This window comes from Dermacentor albipictus, chromosome 3, assembly GCF_038994185.2.
Source record: "Dermacentor albipictus isolate Rhodes 1998 colony chromosome 3, USDA_Dalb.pri_finalv2, whole genome shotgun sequence".
Classification (NCBI taxonomy): domain Eukaryota; kingdom Metazoa; phylum Arthropoda; class Arachnida; order Ixodida; family Ixodidae; genus Dermacentor; species Dermacentor albipictus.
In genome coordinates, this window is record NC_091823.1 from 29561979 (window position 1) to 29567877 (window position 5899).

Consider the following 5899-nt stretch of genomic DNA (forward strand, 5'->3'; position numbering starts at 1 on the left):
GTTGCTGTCACCTCCCTTCAGAAGAGTAGGCAGGCGTTGTGCCCCTTCCGATGGCAGTTGCCAGCCTGCTCGTCGCTTTCCTTTTCTTGTAAACTGTGTATAAGTGCACATGTGTCCAAAACAAATAATAATAATAATTTCGATGGGGGCGAAACGTAAAACACACCCGTGTACTTAGACACGTTAAAAAAACCCAGGTGGTCAAAATTATTCCGGAGTCCCCCACTACGACGTGCCTCATAATCAGATCGTGCTTTTGGCGCTTAAAACCCGATATTTTAATTTATTTAATCAAGTATGCTATACATGCTTTTCATTCTAGCATCTTTTATACGTTTTCTTAATCTTTATTTTTATTTTTTTCTCTTCCTCGAAACTTCTCTATCTATCTTGACCTTGTACCGCTACCTATGCTTGTTACAGATCTGTTCGTACCAATATCTTCCCTGCTTTTAATGCGAAGCATTCTTTACAAACTTCGGGCGTTTTGAGAGTGTATATCTATCTATCTAGCCTCCCGATGCGCGCCGGTCTGGTGGCGTCTACCGACTTGAGTTGCTGCATACATGCTCATGTTCACGTTGGCGGCGTGGCCGCGGTATCGCCGTCACTCTCGCCTTTGGATCTCGCGTGCGCCGAGTCAGCTGGCGCGCTTAAGAAGATCCAGGCCAGGTCGGTTGTCGAACACCGGGTGGTGGTCGCCTCCGAACGAACAGCGATTCGAAAGCAAGTGGCTCGAAACATCGCCGGAATCATCTTAGGGACCCTGGACTGAGGGTTCCTGCCACACTGCTCTCGCCATTCAAATATTATTAATAAAGATGTTTTACTCTCTCTCCCTTCCCGTGCACGCCAACCGGCTCCTGTAGCTCACAGAGAAGCCCTTGGAAGACCGTAGCTTCCTCGAGAAATACGCCAACTCAGACATATCGCTCCTCTGAGGTGTAATTGAGTAGCTCGAGAACGAGGCCGTGCTACTGGGGTGCCACTTGGCGCAGAGGAAGGGGAACGTGTTCGCAGTGATGGGGCAGCTAGGCATGCCCACGTTCTTTCTGACCCTCAGCATGTCCGAGCTCTACAGTGAGCGCCTGCTCGAAGCCATCGAGAGAGTGAAATAGCCTTTCTAGGCGCGCCGCCGCAGGCTCGATGCCACAGTCAGCCACATGCGAAATGCTTCGCATAACTTCGATTCCCACAGTAAGTGGGATCTGCATAATTTTTTTTCCCCTCACCAATAAGCTAAACGCCTCTTGCTTATTTCGACTGCTGGCCGGCTGTTGCTTCCGTTCACTTTAAATCCAAGTGCTTCTGGAAGGGGCATGCTACCTACGGGTCTCACTCGGTGAATCCCTGCGCATTCCATTGTAGATGTGCTGAGTGGCCTCCAGATTGTTGCTGCAGCGTACGTGTGCCACATCTTGTTGCGAGTGTTTGCCCCGATGTGTTTTTGTCCTTCAGGCGATCGGCTCAACCATCAAATATCAAGGCACCGTCTTCTGCGTTATCGTACAGATGTTTCCTTCTAATTTCTTTCTTCCCGTTCTTGTAAATTTCCACGGTCTTTTCTTTTTTATTCTTTGTTGAGTACTTTACGTCAGCGCCACCGTGTGAGAGACCTGAACTTGCCGTCGCATTTTGTTTTTTTCATTCATCGTTTAAATTTTTATTTTGTGTCCTCGCACAGCTAAATGCGCTCGGTGTGATTGACAGGTGAATTACAGATACTCCGGGACATTCATTTCGGTCACTGTGACAGCGAGGTTGTAACGCGACGTCAAATGTATACGACGCGCTGGCGCCGGGTGGTAATAAGTCGCAGGTACACGTATACGTCTCAAATGCGTGATACGAGGTCGCCGCTCGCTCTGTGTACCGATTAACGTTACGGGTTGAAACCGCGCAACTATAGGCCATTGCACAAAAGAAAACACACGCTGCAGAATGCACGCCAAAAAGAAATTTGCGTATTCAATAAACGCCAGTATTTGGCGATCTATACCTCCGTGATCTGCACATTGAACGGAAAGTACAGTTGGCCGCGTAGTTTAAGTTGGCAATCGCACAATTTCCTGTCAACCCCGCTTGTCCACCAAAATGTCATGGGTCGGTTAGAAGCGTAAGATAATATACTTACATAATATTTCCACTGTCTCTAACCGCAGACGAAATGGCAGGTTGTTTGATTGGTCCTATTTGAAATGGCGCAACCCTTAAAAAATCATTCGTGATATTAAATCGCCTCTCTGCGGGAAATGTATTGAGAAAAAAAAATCAATAGAAACACAACATAATTTTCGACAAACGTTTTTTAAGAGAACCCACTACGGGCATTTAGCTAATAATCGGGTGATAGCAGGGAGAAAATTAAACAGAACAGTAAAATTAGAGATGCGATAGTAAAGAGATATTACAGTGCGTTAATAAATAAACATAACGAAGTAACATGATGCTCCGGACTATGTTAGGCAGGCCACAATGTCCTTCAGCGTCGTCGTCTTCGGCCAAGTCTACACAACCTTTTCGACAGTGCTGCAACGATATTCTCATGTGTGCATTGGCACTGGCATCGTTGCCACGTGTGTTCTTTCACTTTATGGGCGCAAGTCGGCCCTATAAATGGTTAGATTCGTCTGTGGAGCATCGATAAGTTAGTTGAAAGTCATCGCCGACTAAAAGTCGCTCGATGGAAAGAAAGCAGTCGCTACGTTCCTTTCTTTCACCCTCGCTTTGCGTGCTGCATTACATAGATTTGTTACGCGGCTGTGTTTTATCGAGACGAACATAGCTCCCACGCCCGCCTAAGGCTCCACCTGTGGCTTCTAGACATAAAAATTATTTTTAAAAATCAATTCTTCCAATGAGCTTCTGCTGTTTTTGAGCACCTTTCTAATGGACGTACAGACGGCATTAAGATGCAAATCAAACATTGCGTTTGGCCCAGATGAAACGCTATTGGGCGAAATCGAATGCAAACTATACCACAAGCCTCGCTATTCGCACCGTAGGGGTACCACAGCGGGAATAGGGCGGCGCTGTGGGAGACGATTGTATGCACTGCACCGGAGCAATTCTTTCGGTCAATAATGTACGTGGAAAATCGAACTTTCCACGTAGCTCCGTGTGCTATAACGGGAACGCGGCCAGCAGGACTGAACTCACGCTCGCCTGCCTTAATGAAGTCCTGGGTGCATTAATGCCGGCATTCTCAAAACACGCTGAATCGCAGAGAGTTAATGGGGAGGTCTCCGACAGCGGCTTTAGTAGCAAAATAAGAAAGGCGCGCGATAGCGCACGGAGATATCCGGGAAATGAAAGAGACAACGCAGTCTTTGCTTTGGTTATAACGGCGCACCACGGTCAATAAGCTTTGCCCGGAGCATGTGAGCTAATCAGCTTACCGTTCTGGCTGTTCCTAACTGGGTTATGGTTAGCGTTAGGTCTGCGAAACTTGCATATCCGGCATGACGACTTCTTTCACGGCTTTTCCGACCGCGCTAGGCAGTACCCCGTGCGGGACGCATATAGTGCCATAATTGCCCGTGAGTTGCGAAGTCTCTATGGCGTTATCTGTCACAGCAACAAAATGGGCTCCATGAGTAGGAAAGTGCAAGAGAGAACGGCAGGAGTTCAGGTGTATGATTAGGTTAAGAAATGTGCAGGCACAAAATGTACGCGGCCGACGCAAGATACTTGCCGGGAGATGCCTTCGTTACTCAGACGGCGGGAAATGGACGATGATAATTACGATTATATGATTATGGCAACCGCGAAGCGAGTGAAACTCGAAAAATGAGCTAACCTCTCGTTTTCGGCTTGGGATAGCTTCGCACAACGTTGGAGCCGTCGCAGGATAACAAAGAAAGGATATTCTTTATGTGTACACGAAAAGAAAAAGAAAAAGAAAAGAAAATGGAAGCAAGGCAAGGTAACTAACTGAGAGACTGAAGATTTTCCAAGGGACAGCCAGCAAGAAATTGAGGAGTAATCATTCTGCGAGCGGACGTGCAAAGAAAATTAGGAGATGCGCATCATAAAAACAATCGAATCTTGACATACATTATTTATTTATTTATTTATTTATTTATTTATTTATTTATTTATTTATTTATTTATTTATTTATACTATAAACTCTATAAACGCTTTATAAATACTATGAACTTTATAAATATAAGCTCGGCAGCAGTGGCAGCATGTGGACGTTTTTCTAAACGCAAGATTGCTTTTCGCAGCTCCGTTTTTCCCGCAGTCCTGTTGCCTGGCCTGACGTGGCCGCCTACTTGGGCTCCAGTCATCGTATAGCAGTGGGCACTTGTTTGCGGAACCCACCGACAAACTGCAACAACGAGCGGAGCTGCAGGCGCCGCTTGTTGCTCGCTGTAAGGATAAAGGCTGGACTCGTGAACCACCCGGCACTCGGCAGCAGTGGCAGCATGTGGACGCTTTTCTAAACGCAACACTGCTTTTCGCAGGTTGGTAGTGTTTCTTTTACGCCTTTGTAGCTGTAAATTTGTTGTCGCTGCCCTGCTGCCAACTTGCAAAGCCCGTGTATTTTGGTTGTTGCTTGCTTCTTGAATTTACTGTCAGTTCCAATGTAGGGAAACAATACTTGCCTTTCCTGTAATGAGGCTGTTGACCCCAAAGAGGCGTTTATGTCTTGTGTGGAATGTACCCAATCTTACCATATTGGAAACTGTGCTGGTGGTCTCACAGAAAAGCAATTTAAAAACCGAAGCGTGTCATCAAAGCAAAAGTGGACATGTCCCAGTTGCAAAGCAGCTAAGCAGAAGGAAGAAAATCAGAGTGATAGAGTAACTAGGAAGGAGTGCTGGATTGAGGTCTCTATACTGGTCAGCATGAATGAAAAGCTCGATGGGCTGGTGCCTCTAAAGGAGACGGTTTCGAACATCGGAAAAAGTATTGAAGTAATATCTGACAAGTATGATGAACTGCTGAAACGTCTTGCTGTACAAGAAAGCGACACAAAAAATGTGAAAGCAAGGGTAGAGAAGCTTGAGGAAAAGGCCCAATATAGCGAGACGAAGACTGAAAAGCTGGTCATTGAAATCAATGAACTTGAATGGGGAAACCGCCGGTTAAACTTGGAATTTCATGGAATTCAGGTTACTCCGAACGAAGACGTTTTGATGAAAGCGAACAGCGTGGCAGGTTTGTTAGAAGTCCCAGAATTGAGCAAACTTGATGTTGATGCTATTCACCGCCTTCCGGCGAAAGCAGGCAAGGTCCCAGGAATAATCGCTCGATATGCCCGACAAGCCACCAGGGATAAATGGCTCGAAAATAGGCGGAAACTGAGAGACAATGAAAGCAGTACTTTCATACTAGAGAATATGACAACCTGATGTCGGCAACTGTTTCTGACAGCAAAGGAGTTGGCGAAGAAAAAGGGCTACAGATATGTCTGGTTAAGAAATGGCAAGATTTATCTGCGTAAGGCAGACGGCGATTCTTCTGTCATCGTGCGCAGTGAACGTGACCTTTCGACATGATCTATCTGAACAGCCAATCTTGATCATAGTGCTTGTTATAATATTTTATGTGCGAATCAACACGTCGAAAGTTTCTCATGTCACATGAAGTGAATGCTGTTGTCTCGGGCTATCAAAAAAGCGCTTTGAAATGCCTTCACATGAATGTTCGTTCCCTTTGTAACAAAGAAGACTCTATCGAGCATTTTATTTCAAGTTTTTCATTTCTGTTTGATGTGATAATGCTCTCTGATCATGGTCACTTCGGGTTTACACCTTATCAGTCATTCTTCTTAAATCGCTGAAATCGTCGTGGCGGCGGCGTAATGATGCTACTAAAGGAAGGGATACAATGTGAACTGTTTTAAAAATTAAATTATATGGTTTTACGTGCCAAAACCACTTTCTGATT